Raw genomic sequence first — 17,094 nt, forward strand, 5'->3', positions numbered from 1 at the left:
AGAGGTACAGTTGAAGACAAATGAAAAACAACAACTCAGATGGAATGTTATGATAAGTACATAACTAGCTTATCTGAAGTTGTTTTCATTTGATCTTCAATCTGTGGGACAAAGTCCCTAGCTACTATAACCCTAGGAGGTCCTCATGGAAGGATATTTTTGAGCACAGCTGAGCCAAAGGATGCTCTGCTCCTGGAAAGGAGATCCAATTTGTAATGGGAAATAAAGGTATGCGATGAAGACCATGTAGCAGCAGAACAAATATCATCAATAGGAACCCTGGACCAAAAGTCACAAAAGTAAAGACTGATCTGGTGGAGTGTGCCTGGACAGGGCCTGGTAGGGACAACCCTTTGGACTGATAGGCCAAAGAAATACAGTGAACAAGAGTAACTTTAGAGACAGGCTTTCCCAAATGAGGCTTGGAGAACAAAACACAAAGCTGATCCAATTTTCGTAAATCTTTGATTCTATGCAGACAAACGCAGCTGGTTGTGTACATCAAATAAATGTAATTTATATTCTCCCTTGTTTTGGAAATTTGGGAAGAACACTGGCAAATTAATAACCTAATACTCAATTTAGAAGCTACCTTTGACAAGGATGGGCTGGTCCGAAGGGATACCCTGTCTTTGTGAAAGACCAAATAAGGGGGCTTAATAGATAACGCCTGAAGTTCAGAAACCCTCTTGGCCTAGGTAATAGCCACCAAAAAGGCCATCTTCCACAACAAAAAATGCAAATCAATTGAGGCCGTTTGTTCAAATGGGAGAGAGATCAAGGCCTGTAGCACAAAGGTTAAATCCCAAGAAGGTATGGGGTCCTTAACTGGAGGGCGGAGAAGGAAATAAGAAGTTATGTCCTCACCATAACGTTCCATCTGAGTAGGTATCTTCATTTGTCTTCAACCTGTGGGATACGGATCCGATCTCGGATCCGAGCCGGCAACTTCTAACATAGCATAGATCCGAGCTCCTAGCTCCTCCCCCTTACCCATAATCCCCTGCCTGCCCTAACTGACCTCAGATCAAGTTTGCCCATAGCACAACAGATAACAGGTGTCCCAATGGGAACATATGCTAATAACACAAGAGCGATCCAATCGGTCAGGGGGAAGGAGGGAGGGATGGTTGCAGACAAGTGAAGATACCTACTCAGATGGAACGTTATGGTGAGTACATAACTTCTTAATCTGAAGTAGGAACTTCATTTGTCAGCAACCTGTGGGAGAGTCCCCAGCTACCTAAGTCTTGGGTGGCCTTCATGGAAGGATATTCTGGAGCACCGCAGAGCCAAAGGACGCTCTACCTCGGGAAACAACATCTATTTTATAATGGCTGATAAAGGTGTGAGATGAAGCCCAAGTGGCTGCAGAACAAATGTCATCCAGTGGAACCCTAGCTTGAAAGGCCGCAGAAGTGGCAACGGCCCTAGTAGAATGAGCACGGACTCCTTGAGGTGCAGGCCTTCCCGAACTCTGATATGCTAACAGAATACAACTCGAGATCCATCTAGATAGAGAAACCTTAGAAACTGATTTTCCAAAATTACTTTTGGCAAAGGAGATAAACAACTGATCGGATTGCCTATGACCAACAGTTCTGTGGATATAAAAATGTAATTGTCTGTGTACGTCCAAGGAATGAAGCTTGTACTCTCCTTTGTTATGAAAGTTGGGGAAAAACACTGGGAGATTGACGGATTGATTGATGTTCGCTTCTGAAGATACCTTAGGTAGAAAGGACAGGTTGATTCTGAGGTAAACCCTATCCGGGTGTAAAACCAAATATGGTGGTTTGACACAAAGGGCTTGCAATTCCGATACCCTTTTGGCTGAAGTTATGGCTACCAAAAAGGCTGTTTTCCAATTGAGAAATTTGAGATCAACCGTGGCAGCCGGTTCGAATGGGGGACCAGTCAAGGCCTGCAAGACTAAGGATAAATCCCATGGGGGTACCACCTCTTTCACTGGAGGCCTATGGAGGAAGGTACCCTTGAGGAAGGTCTTACACAGTTTGGAAGTGATAATAGGACCAGACTCTAGCCCCACATGGTAGTATGAGATTGCTGCCAGCTGTAACTTGACTGTGGAAGAACTAGCCCCCTGGTGAAAGAGAGAGGTTAGAAAATCTAGAATCAATGATATCGGGGCTGTAAACGGGTCTAAACGACGGTGTTTTGCCCAAATGTTGAAGCGTTTCCACTTACTCCGATAAACCTTCCTGGTGGAAGGCTTGTGAGCTGCTACAAGAATGGCTTTGACCGGTGATGAGATCCCGGGAGTCCTTATGAGGAGTGGAACTGGAGCAACCAAGCCATCAGCTTGAGGTTGACCAGGTTCGGAGTCAGAAGACCGAGAGGATGAGAGATGAGATCCGAATGGGATCCAGAATCCATGGTGGATACACTAGGTGAGACCATAGGTAAGGGAACCATGTCTGACGAGGCCAGAATGGGGCAATGAGGATCATTCTGCTCCCCAGCTGCCTGGCTTTCTGTAACAATTTCAACATCAGGGGTAGAGGAGGGTAAGCATAAAGCAGACCGGGAGGCCAAGCATGAACTAGAGAGTCTCCCGGGGACTTCCCCGGAGGGGGGATCAGAGCGAAGTAATCGTTGCATTTCATGTTTGAAGGAGAGGCAAAAAGATCGCAACAAGGTCGCCCCCATCGGGCAAATACTTGCTCTGCCACTCAGTGGTTGAGAGACCACTTGTAAGGAGTCAGGATAGTACGACTGAGCCTGTCCGCTAAAATGTTGGACTGTCCCGGAATGTGCGTTGCTATAAGAAAGCGGTTGGTGGAAATCGCCCATTCCCACACTCTCATGGCCTTGCGGCAAAGGGGGTAAGACCTGGTTCCCCCCTGTGTGTTGATGTACCAGACTACCAACATGTAGTCTGTCTATACCGCAATTGTCCCTACCGGAAGAGAGTTGTGTAGTGCTTGCAACGTCAAAAGCACCGCTCTCATCTCTAGGACGTTGATATGCAAAGAGGTCTCTACGTCGTTCCAAGTGCCTTGGACTGTTCTGCCTGAAAAATGCCCCCCCCACCCCAGGCGAGAAGCGTCCGTGGTCACTGTGTCGACTGGTGGAGGTAGTGAGAAGGGACGGCCCGTGTGGAGGTTGGGAGACTGGAGCCACCACAGGAGCGATTTTCTGCAAACCTTGCTTAAGGAAACAGGGTGAGACAGAGGGTTGCAAGACAGGGACCATTGTACCTGGAGGGTCCACTGTAGAACCCTCATGTTCAACCGAGCCAATGGTAGCAGAGGGATTGCAGCCGCCATAGATCCTAGGGCCCTCAGAATCAATTCTGCCGAAGGAGTTTGCAGATGAAGAATGGCCTGCACGTGTAACATCAGGTTCCAACGTCGATCTGGAGTCAAGAACGCAAGCATCTGTCTGGAATCCAGTCTTGCCCCTATAAAATCTAGCATCTGTGTAGGGATGAGAGAGGATTTGGTCATGTTGATGGTTAATCCTAATAGTGGAGCCAAACCGAGAAAATAGTCCCTGCCTGAGCAAAGTAGATGCCTTGTTGGGGCTGTGAGGAGCCAGTCGTCCAGGTATGGAAAGACCTGAATTCCCTGGAGTCTCAGGTGGGCCGCTATTACCGCTAGGACCTTGGTGAACACCCTGGGGCTGAGGTGAGATAGAAGGGGAGGACCCTGAATTGAAAGTGACTGGCTCCCAGCTGGAAGCGGAGGAACCTCCTGGAACGCCTGTCCACTAGAACGTGATAGTACGCATCCTTGAGGTCTATAGAGCACATACAGTCGTCCTCCCGCAATAAGGGGAGGATGGATTGCAACGTGACCATTCAGAACTTTTGTTTGGGTACCGCCAGGTTTAGGAAAGAGAGGTTGAGGATGGACCTCAAGTCCCCCGTCTTTTTTGGCACCAGAAAGAACCTGGAGTAAAACCCTGATCCAACTTGATCTGGGGGGACAGGCTGGATGTCTCTTTTTTGTAGAAGCTGCTGAATTTCTGCAGCGGCCGCCTTCTTTTGACTGGGTGGGACGTCAGGAAGGCTTCTGATTCTGGGGTTGGCTATGAAGGGAATTAGGTAACCTCTGGATATAATGCGAAGCACCCAGCGATCTGTCGTTATGGACTCCATTTTGCCAGGTGCTTCGAAAAACGCCCCCGACTGCCTCCAGAGTGGAGCAGTCGGGAAACCCCTCAGGGGTTCTGCGTGGGCCTCTCAGAGAAAGGTTCTCTGGACCCAAAATTCCTCGGACCCCCTCTGCCGGGCGGCGTCCTCCCTGTCCTCCTCTGCCACGAGAGGACTGGTTGTCCTGAGCAGATTGAGATTGATGCGATTTTCAGAACTACATCTTCTTCTGACCCTTTTGGTTCTTGGAAAAGGACCTCTGGGGCGCAGAGAAGCGGACTCCGACGGCAGACAAGGTCTTCCCGTCTTTCTCGCTCTGGGCAAGAGTGTCGCGAATGGTTTTGCCAAACAGTGCAGAACCATCAAAAGGGGCATTCGCGAATGACGCCTTAAAGGGCTCCGAGAAGTCACAGTGATGGAGCCAGGCCTGTCTCCTCATGACAAGCCCAACTCCGCCTGCTCTAGCGGCTCCCTCTGTAGAATGAGACAATAGCCGCATAGAGGTATTAGAGATAGAGCGGAGGGTGGCCATTCGGGAAGAGTACAAATCCTTGTCTCCCTCCGACATGGACCCCGGGGGGTAAGCAGCATATTCCTTAATTAGGTCTCGCTGCATCCTAATAACGTGTGCCATATAGTTCAAGGCCCTCATAGAGAAGGTCGCTGAACTGAAGGCCCGCTTCCCAAGACGGTCCATTGCGCGAGACTCCTTGCTCGGAGGATGAACAGTCATCTCCTGAGCCAACTCTTTCTTAGTGGCTGCAGCCACCAACATGGCATCCACAGGGGGACCTCTGCTCCAATGTGATCTCTCTGCAGGGGGGCTCAAAATTTTTTCTGGGCGCTTGGAGATCGGCTCTACGATGTCCGGTTTCTTCCAAGCCCTAGAGGATATGAGATCCACCAGGGGGTCGGGCGGAGGGGACACCCAAGAGGTAGATGGTCCTGCCTCGAACGCCTCAAGGAATACGGACTCGTCAGAGGAAGCCTTGGGGGCAGACCACCCACCTCTGATTTTGAGCATTTCCATGATGTCTCCAAAGGAGACATCCTCAGGGGGTGATCTCGGGGAGCCTTCCCCTTCATCCAAGTCCGTATCTTCTGTGAGACTCTCAGGGGAGTCTATGTGCCTCCTTTTGCACTTTGCCTTGTGGGGAATCTCCTCGGGGGGGCTGTCCGAGGAGTCCTCATGGGCTGTAACCTGTTCCACTGGAACTCCTAAAGGCGCTGAGGCAGGCTGCCCAGAGGGCCAGATGAGGGGAGCTAGGACCAGATGAGAAAGAGTGCAGGAGGGAGCCAAAGCCAGGACCGGAGGCCTGGAAGCACTCGACAGTGCCCTCTCCACCGCAGCGAAAGCCGAGGGGGAGCCACTCAGACGGATCCGAGATCCGACTCCCACTCGGATCCAAAGAGGGGATCGGACCCAGTGCCGAGAACGTCAGATCCGAAGGACCAGTGTGCTCCGACCGGGACAGAGCCGAAAGCACACCGAATCCCTCGGATCCGAAGCTCGGCCCACGGCTCCGAGAGACTCGAGGGAATAGTCGGAGCCGACGTGCCCAGCACGGTCGGCTCCGACCTACCCCCGGATCCAATGTGGCTCGGCTCCGAGCCCGGAATGTGGGTCAAAGAAGGAGCTATAGAAGCGAAAAAGGAGGTCGAGCTCCCCCCCAGAGGCGGGGGGGGGGGGCAAGAGCACTCCCATCTGCATCTGGGCCTGGATGAATCTCCTCATCATCTGGTCCATATCCGCATCAGATATGCTAAAAGTGGACCTCGACGAGGCCACCGAGGCAGACCTGGAGTGTCGCCTCGATGACCTCGACGGGGACCGGATCACCTCCTCCTCAGGTCCCGGGGAGAAACAAGGGGATCGGATCCGAGGAGGAGGATATCGAGAAGACTTGGACGGGGAAGCCCTCTTGGCGGGCGGGGCCGATGAAGAGTCCTCGGCCTGCCGCTTAAGGTGCTTCTCCCGCTGCTTCTCTTTCCTGGCCTCCTTATCCTCCGGAGCCGAAGCGGGAGGTTGAGTCCCGGTCGGAGGAAGGGAGGCAGGGGTGACCGCTACCGGGGGGGTAGCGGGCACCAAAGCACCGGAGGCCGAAGCAGAGTCTGGGGGTAGAAGGCCCGCCAGAACTAGCTTCGACCTTCAATCCTTAAGTGCCCTGGGGTTGAACGCCGCGCAAATCGTGCACCCCGAAGAGAGGTGTTCAACCCCAAGGCACCTAACGCACCGAGTGTGGCCATCAGCCGGTGAAAGCTTGTGACCACACTTGGTGCATTTCGAAAAAAATTGCCTTAGGGGCCTCCGACATACTGTAGGAAAGCACACTCACTAGGCCCCTAATTCAGTCACACACACACGCTACGACCAGCGGGAGAGGGAGAATTATACTTAAATTAAAACAAGTATGTTATATATATAAAAAGGAGAAAGGATAAACCTATCACACACACAACCAGTCACTCAGAAGAAAAAATACAAAAACTTTTTTCCCTCACAAAATGCCAAGAGCTCTGAACCTAGCTGTTGCTTGAAGAGCGGCAAACTAGATCTGAGGTCAGTTAGGGCAGGCAGGGGATTGTGGGTAAGGGGGAGGCGCTAGGAGCTCAGATCTATGCTATGTTAGAAGTTGCAGGCTCAGATCCGAGATCGGATCCGTATCCCACAGGTTGCTGACAAATGAAGTTCCTACTTCAGATAAGAAGTTATGTCTTACAATAATGTTCCATCTGTATTGTTGACCCTCGTTCAGTCATTACTTGTGGGTATCGGTTCCGACCTCGGAATAGAGCCGGCCACCTTCCAAGCTCACGTCAGATACAAACTGTCGAGCTAAAAACTCTTATCCAGAACTTCCCTCTCCCTGTTACCTCAGATTGAGTTTGCAAGTCAAAAGAAGGTAGAGGCTACCTCTGGTCAAATGACCTAAAAGAACTGGATGGTGAGATCCACTAGCAGACACAGGAGGGGGAAGGAGGGAGGGTCGTAATGACTTAATGAGGATCAACAATACAGATGGAACGTTATGGTAAGACATAACTTCCTTATCTGATATTGTTGATGTTCGTTCATTCCTTACGTGTGGGACAGAGTCCCTAGCTACCTTTATTCCTGGGAGGCTCTCATGGAAGGACATTCCTGAGCACCACAGAACCAAAAGATGCTCTTCCCTGGAGGCCAAATCCAATTTGTAATGATTGATGAAGGTATGAGGGGTGGCCCAAGTTGCAGCTGCACAAATGTCATGTAAAGAAGCTCTGGCATGGAAGGCAGCAGAAGTTGCCACCAACCTTGCAGAGTGAGAGCCTTTATGGTAGTAGGTAATGGAATATTACGTTGTCTATAAATGAAGGTCACACAGTCTTTCAACCATTTAGCCAATGTGACCTTAGCAACAGAACATCCTAACCTAGGTTCAGAATAGGCCAGAAATAACTGATCTGATTTACAAGAGGCCTTAATCCTGTTCAAGTAGAAGCGAATTTGCCTGTGAATATCTAGGCCAGGGATTGTAGGCAATACTCTCCTTTGTTTGAATGACTGGGGAAGAAAACTGGCAATTCAATGGTTTGATTAATGGACATTTCAAATATCACTTTTGGCAGAGAGGAAGGATTAGTTCTCAATGACACTCTCTCTCTATGAAAAATCAAATATGGACTCTTGATGCATAAGGTTTGAAGTTCAGAGATATGTCTGGCAGAAGTAATGGGGACCAAAAACAAGGTTTTCCATGACAAATATTTGAGGTCGCAAGAAGAAGCTGGTTCGAAAGGTGGCATTGTCAAAGCTTGTAGGACTAATGACAGGTCCCATGGTTGAGTAGGTTCTCTAAAAGAGTGTTTTAGATGATTCACGCCTTTTATGAAATTCTTGCATAATTTGTGTGACATAAGAAAGGAGTCTTGGACACCATCATGGAAATTAGACATTGCAGCCAAATGAACTCTAATGGTAGAGGCAGACAGACTGGATTGAAAGAAGGTGGCTAGATAACTCCAGTACTATCAACACTGGTGCTGAAAAAGGATCTACCTGTTTTTCTTTCAGCCAAAAAAGTAAATCTTTTCCACTTGCTGAGATATTTAATTCTGGTGGAAGACTTGTGAGATGCAATAAGAATGTCACGTACTGGCAAAGAAAGATCATTCTGCCTGGCAATCAAGGGAATTGGAGGAGCCAAGCTGTGACCTTCAAGCTGTTCAAGTTGGGGTGAATTAGATCCTGCGGATGGGAGATCAACCCCGGGGTTGGATGGAGAATCTGCGGTTGATCTAGCAGGTGAGGCCAAAAGAAGGGGAACCAAATCTGACAAGGCCAATATGGTGCTATGAGGATTACTTTGTTCTTCAACTGGCGGGCTTTTTTCAGAAATGGGAATGAGGGGGAGAGGTGGAAATGCATAAAGTAGACCCGAGGGCCAATCGTGGATTAGAGCATCCCTGGATGACTGTCCCAGAGGCAGAATCAGGGCGAAATAGTTGCTGCATTTGTAGTTGGTCGGGGACGCAAAGAGGTCACAGCAAGGAAGACCCCAGCGGTTGAAAATCTCTGCCGCTATCAAGGGATTCAGGGACCACTCGTGAGGTTGTAGTATACACCTGCTGAGTCTGTCTGCTATCACGCTGGATGTCCCGGGAAAGTGCGTTGCTAGAAGAAAATAATTGGTAGCCATCCCTCAATGCCATATCCTCATGGCCTCTCGACAGAGTGGGTAAGATTTGGTTCCGACCTGTTTGGTGATGTACCAGACCACTGCCATGTTGTCTGATTGTATCACAATAGTCCCAGATGGCAGCAGGGGATGGAATGCTTGCAATGCCAAAAGCACCGCCCTCAGCTCTAAAACATTTATATGCAGATGGGTCTCCATTTCGGACAAGGTACTTTGGACTGTCTGCCCCTAACATAGCCCCCCCACCCCACCCCATCAGGGAGGCATCCGTGGTCACTGCAGCCTTGGGCTGTTGGGAGGAGAAGGGGCGAGACCATTTTGACGGGTTTTGGGCCATCCAGCAATTTAAATCCTGTTTGCACCTGTGAGTTACCCGAATCTTGGCTGAAAGAGGGTACTGAAAGGGATACTATTGGGTGAGCAGTAGCCATTGTAGAAGCCTCATGTGAAACCTGGCCAGGGGGACAATGGTGATGGAAGCTGCCATTGAACCCAACAACTGTACAACAGAGTGAGCTGTGGATTTCTCTCTTGAAAGGATTGAGATCAGTTGTTGCTTTATCCTTAGAATTCTGTGCTCTGGAATGGATGCTCTGCAATTCTTTGTATTCAAGATGACCCCTATGAATTCTGTGGACCAAGATGGGGTGAGATTTGATTTTTGCGAGTTTATGGTTATGCCTAGCCTTTCTGCAGAGAAGAGAGCGTATGCCAGGGCTTCTTCCAATAGATGTCTGGTAGGGGCAGAGATGAGCCAGTTGTCTAGGTATGGAAACACCTGGAATCCCTGCAGTCACAAGTGAGCTGTGACGACTGCCATGCACTTTGTGAACACTCTGGCGGCTGTAGAGTCTCTGAAGGGCAGTACTCTGAACTGGTAGTGACTGGCTCCCGCACGGAAACGAAGGAATCTTCTTGATGGTCTGTCCACTTTTATGTGGGTAGTACGCATCTTGAAGATCTATCGAGCACATCCAATCGTCTTTTTCCAAAAGCGGAAGGAGAGACTGTATTGTGACCATCCAGAATTTTCGTACCTTTACAAACTTGTTCAATACACTGAGATCCATAATTGGTCTCCAGTCTCCAGGCTTTCTTTGGCACCAAAAATAGTCTTGAGTTGAATCCGGATCCTATCTGGTCTGGAAAGACTATTTGGACGACTCTCTTTCTCAGCAGTTTTGAAATCTCTAAAGCTGCTTCTTCCTTTTGCCTGGGTGGAATGCCGGGTAAGTTTGTTAGGTGAGTGGGACAAAGGTCAAAGGGAATATGATAGCCTCTGGTTATAATCCTTTGTACCCAAGAATCGGTGGTGATGGTTAGCCAGGCAGAAGGGTACAAAGAGAAACGACTCCCAGCCACTTCCAGAGGAAAGCAGTTGGGCCGCTCTTCAGAAGCGCTGGTAGGATTGGCCAGGGAAAGAGTCCCTGGAACCCTGGTTACGTGGACCCCCCCCCCGCCCCGAAAAGTGTGTCTTCCCTGTGAGTTTCCCCCTCTGCCTCTAGGGGAGAACTCGGCCTGTGTGTCACGGAAAGGACCTGGAAACTTTTTTGTATCATATCTTCCCACTCTTCTGGTTTCTGGAGAAAGCCCGTTGAGGAGAAGAATAACGGACACCCACAGCAGAAAGGGTCTTACCATTCTGCTCACATCTGGTCAGTGTGCTTTTAACCTTGGGTCCAAACAATGAAGAGGCTTCGATGGGAGCACTGAGAAAGGAAGCCTTGAAGGGTTCCGCAAAATTACACAAGCGCATCCAGGCGTGTCATCTAAGAACAATGCCTGAACTCGCTGCTCCTTCTGATGCGTGAGATATCAGGTGCATGGAGGAGTTAGATATTGACTCAATGGTGGCTAGCTGAGAGGCCACTTTGTCACGGACCTCATCAGACACAGCTCCAGCCAAAGTTTCAGAGAGCTCAGAAATTAAATCTCTTTGAAGTCTGGTAAAGTGTGCCATATAGTTCAGGGATCTGATTGCAAAGGTCGCTAATGCAAAAATACACTTCCCTATTCTGTCCAGAGTACGGGACTCTGTTGGGCTGATGGAAAGTTTGGCTTTCCTCTTCCGCCAGGTCCTTTTTAGTTGCAGCCGCCACCACCAAAGCATCTACAGGAAGACCTTTGGCCCAATGGGGATCAGTAGCAGGAGGGGACAAAATTGTATCTGGCCTCCGGGGAATGGCCTCAACGGTTTCAGGAGCCTTCCACGCATGCCACATGACGACCGGGACCAGTTCATCGGCAGGTGGAGTAACCCAGGAGGAAGGGGGCCAGGCGCGAAAGGTCTGCAGGAACACAGACTCTTCACAGGTCGGGTTCCAGGGCTGCCAGTCACCTCTCTGTTTAAGAATTTCAAGAATATCACCAAAGGATACCTCAGAGAGTGAGCGAGGGGACCCTTCCCCATCATCTGTCTCTTCAGTAAGGGACTCCTCTGTGGAGTCCATGTGCTTCCTCTTGCATGAGCTCTTTTGATGAACTTCCTCAGAGGGAGAAGCTGGGGAAGACAGTGCAAAAGGGGTCTCCTGTGGGAGTATATCCTGAGGCCCTTGCGCCTGGTGTCCACCAGGAGCGACTTGTGGACACTGCGTTACAGAGGAGGGCGGGGTGAGTGATAGCACAGGATTGCTAACCGACGCCAGAGCCTTCTCCATTAGCTGGAAGGCCCGTCCACCTGAAGAGGGGTGAGTGCCCAGAACAGGGGTCACCTCTCTCCTAAGTGGCTCAGCCTGCCGACTCGGAGTCCCTGGATGGCTGTGAAACACTAAATCACGTACGCCACAGCTGACATCCTGGGTCGTAGCAAAACTCTCCTGCCACAAAGGCAACTGCGGCTCCTTAGTGAGGTCCATAAAGGGAACCGTAGAGGGGGAAGACTATGCTATATCAAGGGGCTTCAAAGGCAATGAAGGAGGAGAATAAGTAGGGGTCTTTGGTAAAGGGTGATCACCTCCCGAGGAAGGATAGGTCCTGGGGGGTGGGATACCTCTGGCCAAAAGCACTTGATCCACAAGACGCAACACATCGTGTTCAGAGAGGCTTCTAATGGATTTCACGGACACGGCTGAGGGGGAAGTCAGGTCTATCCAAAGTCGGAGCAAGCTCGGTGCCCACCTCGGAGGTCTGCACTGAAAACAACAGGGCTGTAAAGGACTGAATTACAGGTTTCTGCACCGAGGAAATCATCGGTGCCAAAGTCATGGTCTGCACCGAGGATAAGGTTGGTACCGAAATGGTTTTCGGTGCTAAGGCTGGAACCAAAAAATTCGGTGCCGATAACTGAATGGTCGGTGCTGAGAGGGTAGTCACTGCAGAGTATGTTCTCGGAGCCGAAAAGATAATGGGCAGCGAAAAATCCATCAACGTCATAACAGTCTGCACCTAATGGACAGTCGGTGCCAGCAAAGAAGTCTGAACAGAGGAGCCCCTCAGTACCGATACAGTAAAGGGCACGCTAGTCAGTGCTGAAGTCACAGATGGTGCCAATGGCCTTGGTGCCAAAGGTCTAGGTACCGAAAGTGCTGGAGCCGAAGTCAAATCCGAACTGGAAAGCTTAGCTCTCTTGGGTCTCGGTTCCTGGGAGTACCCAGCAGGGGACGAAAGAAGAGACTTGGCCTTTATATGTTCATCGCTCTTTTTCTTATGGGATCTTGGAGGGGTTGAAGCCTCAGACCCAGAAAGAGCCTCTGAAAAAGGAGATTCAATATTAAATTTATTTTTTCTCTCAATCAACATAATGTTAGAGAAATTCTTACAAATCCCGCAGGGCGGGTTAACTGTTAAATGAGGCACACCCAAGCAATAGACACAAAGGAAATGTGCATCTGAATTAGTTAATTTATGGCAATAATCTAAACATCTTTTAAATCCTGGACTACCTTTTTTATCTGCCATGTTAAAAATAAAGGAAACACAGAAAAAATACCAGCAATGGTACAAGAATTATCTGAAGGTAAGAAGGAAAGGGGGTTTACCAACGATGGTAAAAAAAGAAATTACCTTGCGGTAAAGAGGAGGAAAGGAATTGAAAAGATTCAAGAAAGGATAGTCACTAAATGCGATAAGTTAAGAAAAAACTATTTAACAACTTTTCTGTGAGAAAAGGCTGTTTTAGAATTTAGTATGAAGAAAATTACTGTACTTAGCTCAAGAGAAGTAGCTTGACACGACCGAATGACGATGCGGCAAATGAAATCTGAAGTAACAGGGAGAGGGGAATTCTGGGTAAGAGTTTTTAGCTCGAGAGTTTGCAGCTGACGCGAGCTTGGAAGATGGCCGGCTCAGTTCCGAGGTCGGAACCGATACCCACATGCAAGGAATGAATGAAGATTAACAATATCACTGGTACCTTTCAAAAAGGCCTTACAGAGCTTTGATCAAGCTAAGGAAGCCAACTTTTCATCCACATGGAAATTACAGATAGCTGACAATTGAACTTGAACAGTAGAAAATCTAGTGCCATTATTAAAAATATGGGGTAAACCACCATGAATGGCAGGGACTGGCGCCGTAAAAAGGTCATGCTGAGAAGCCCAGACCAAAAACACTACCATTTGATACAGTAGATCTTCCCAGTAGAAGTTTTGTGGGCCACAATCAGGATCTTTTTGATAGGAGAAGAGAGCCCAGGAGTCCTGGCTATCAAGGAAACTGCAGCACCTCAGCAGTGGGCTTCAATCTGACTAAATCCAGGTGAGGAACCCCTGACAGGTGTGTGAGTAGACCTGTAAGTGGATCCAGAGTTCAGGAAGGACACACTAGATGAGACCACAAGGTGGGGAACCAAACTTGAAGAGGCCCAAATGGGGCAATGAGGATGACAGCTTCCCAGCTGTCATGCTTTCTGGACAAACTTGGGAATCAGAAGAGGAGGAGGATAAGCATACAGTAGACCGGAGGACAATGCATGGACCAAAGTGTCTCGGGGTGCCTTCCCTAGAGGGTGGATCAGAGCAAAAAACTCACTGCACTTTGCGTTGGAAGGAGAGGGAAAGAGACTGCAGCAAGGATGACCCCACATTAGGAAGATCCTTTCCGCTACTGACAGATTCAGCGACTACTCGTAGGGCATCAGAATAGATCTGCTGAGCCTGTCCGCTACAATTTTGGACCTTCCCCGGAAAGTGCGTTGCCATCAGAAAACGGTCTGAGGAGATCACCCACTCCCACAATCTCATGGCCTTGTGACAATGGGGGTAAGATCTGGTTCCCCCAGTTTGTTGATATACCAGAATATGGACATACTGTTCATCTGGATGGAAATCAGCCCGGTAGGGAGGGAGGCGTGTAGGGTTTGTAACGCCAAAAGCACCGCCCTCATCTCCATGACACTGATATGCAGAATGGTCTCCAGGAAACACCAAGTGTCTTGGACCATCCTTCCCATGCAAGGCCCCCCCCACCTGAGCAGGGAGGCATCTGTGGACACTGTGATCGTAGAGGAAAGAAGAACAAAAGTGGCCCAGAAGAATGTCAAGGGACTGAAATCCCCACAGAAGACAGTCTCCGCAAACTCGAGACAACCGAATAGGATGCGGCATGGGAAATCGAAAAGGGACGAATGGACTGCTAAGGTCCACTGGAGAACCCTCATGTGGAAGTGTGTGGTTGGGAGAAGGGTGATCCTGGCTGCCATGGACCCCAACGCCTGAAGAACCAAACCTGCCGGGGGCGAGTTGGGTCGACAGAATGCAATGTACGTGATGGTGAAGTGATAACCTGCCTGAGGGCAGAAACACCCTGCCCTGTGTTGTATCTAACTGTGCCTAGATGAAGTCCAATATCTGAACAGGTGCAAGATGTGACTTGGCAAGATTTACTGTGATGCCTAGGGATGGAAGCAGACTGAGAATGCAATCCCTGGCCTGAATCAGTCGATGCCTGGAGGGAGAGGAAAGGAGCCAATTGTCCAGGTAGGGGAAAACCTGAAACTGCTGCAGTTGCAGGTGAGCTGCCACTACTGCCATCACTTTGGGGAACACCTGGGGGCAGTGGTGAGTCTAAAGGGGAATACTCTGAACTGGAAATAACTGGCTCCCAGCCAAAAGTGAAGGAACTGTCGAGAGCGTCTGTTCACCTTGATGTGATGGTTCTCATCCTGAAGGTCCACTGAGCACATCCAGTCGTTCATCTGCAGGAAGGGAAGAATGGACTGAAGGGTGACCATCCGAAACATTGTCTTGGCAACGGACAGGTTCAGGGTAGACAGATCCTGAATGGGTCAAGTCCCCAATTTTCTTTGGTACCAAAAATAATCTGAAATAAGTGCCTGATCTGGACTGGTCTGGGGGGACAGGCTGGATGCTTTGAGAGCAGCCTGGCGATTTCCACAGCTGCCTCCTCCCACTGCCCAGGTGGAAGATCTGGGTGGTGTCTGTGGGGCGGGGAAGGATTAAGGAAGAGGATAAAGTAACCTCTGGAAATCATTTGCAGCATCCAACGATCGATCATGATGGACTCCCAGGCTGTTAGATGCAGCAATAGACACCCCCCCCGACTGCCTCCAGAAGGAAGCAGTTGGGCAATCCTTCAGAATTGCTGAAAGCGTCTGTCTGAGAAAGAGGCTTGTGACCCCTGGTTCTTTGGACTCCCTCCCCCCCCCCTGCCATGAGGGCAGCATCTGTCATACCCCCTCTGCCCCTGAGGGAAGACGAACCTTGTGCTTCCTGGGGAAAACATGAGACTTCCGAAACCATCTCTTCTTGACTCCATGCTGATTCCACGAAAATGACCTTTGCGAAGTAGAGAAGTGGATCCCAACAGCAGACAAGGTTTTCCCCTCTTTCTCATTCTGGGTCAATGTGTCACGAGCAGTTTTGCCAAATAAGGTGGAACCATCGTAGGGAGCATTCGTGAAAGACACACTGAAGGGCTCTGAAAAATCACAAAGCCGGATCCAGGCGTGCCGTCTAATAGCTATGCCCATCCTGGCAGCCCTAGAGACACTCAGTCGCATGAGATAGGTAGCCTCATAGACATATTAGAAACAGCAGTTAAGGTGGCCATGCGGGAGGAGAAAACCTTTTCCACTGCCGACATGGGCCCTGAGGGCAGACTCAGCGACCTCCTTCACAAGGTTCCGCTGCAGTCTGATTACATGGGCCATACAATTCAGCACACGTAAAGCAAAGGTGGCTGAAGTGCAGGTTCGCTTCCCAAAACAATCCATCGCCCTAGTCTTGTCCGAAGAAAAGGCTGAGTAGCTCTCCTGATCCAGCTCCTTCTTGGTGGCTGCCTCAAACATCATGGCATTGACTGGGGATCACATAGACTAATGAGGCTTGTCCGACGGGGCACCGAGCACTTTGTCCAGGTGCTTGGGGATGGGATCAACCGTGTTCGGTTCCTTCCATCCCCTACTAGAAATGAGGTCCAAAGGATCTGTAAGGGGGGCACACCCAGGAAGTAGAAGGTCCTTTGTCAAACGCCTCCAGGAATACAGATTCATAGGGGTTGGGCTTGATGGTAGACCACCCACCACACTGATGAAAGACTTCCATGATGTCCTCAAAGAAAACATCATTCGGGGGGAACCCTTCCCTTCATCCAAGTCTGTATCATCAGTGAGAGACTCCTTAGGGGAGTCTCAGTGCCTCCTTTTGCACATATGCTTCCAAGAAAACCCCTCGGTGGGGAACTCCATGGAGGACTCAGAAGCTTCAGGGAATTCCTGAATAGTTACCACCTGAGACAGGCTGGCAGCAGGCCATGTTCTCATCTCCGAACAATCATCTTCTACCAACCTTTTGCACCAGGGAACATCACGACAAAGCCTGGAGAGTGGATGCTCTGCCCTTCCCCTGGGCACAGCTTTCAATTTATGCCTTCCCTTCTCTGCCTCTTCTTCCCAGAGTGCTGTTGAAGATAAGGGACGAAAAACCAAGGGCCATTATCATAGCTCCAGATTGGCCCAGACAGCATTGGTATCATTCTGTTTCGCAGTCTCGCCCAGTCTCAGCCTTGGCATCTTCCCCTGATACCAGATGTCTTGGTTCAGGAAGAGGGAAAACTTCTACATCCTCATCTTCAGACTCTGCATTTGGCGACCACCTGGCTCATAGTAGAAATCTATCTCAACAGGTGGTTGAGGTTCTTCGTGAGGCCAGGAGGCCTAGCACTAGGAAATCTTACACAGACAAATGGAAAGGATTCTGTATTTGGATGCAAACCAGAGGGGAAGAATCTTCTCAACCATCTCTTCCCCTTTTTCTTGATTACCTGGCAGGCTTGCTTAATGGTGGACTTTCCTTTTCTTCAGTCAAGATTCATGCCTCAACGATTTCTGCTTATTGTTCC

General features: G+C 49.6%; 1 protein-coding gene across 1 annotated transcript in view; it reads right to left on the reverse strand.

Annotated features, from left to right (window-relative positions):
- Positions 1-17,094, reverse strand: part of AP1G1 (adaptor related protein complex 1 subunit gamma 1) — a 4,036,072-nt gene that overhangs the window by 779,154 nt on the left and 3,239,824 nt on the right. The gene's annotated exons all lie outside the window — the stretch shown is intronic.

Source organism: Protopterus annectens, chromosome 8.part0 (assembly GCF_019279795.1).
Source record: "Protopterus annectens isolate FY-2018-M chromosome 8.part0, PAN1.0, whole genome shotgun sequence".
Taxonomy (NCBI): domain Eukaryota; kingdom Metazoa; phylum Chordata; order Ceratodontiformes; family Protopteridae; genus Protopterus; species Protopterus annectens.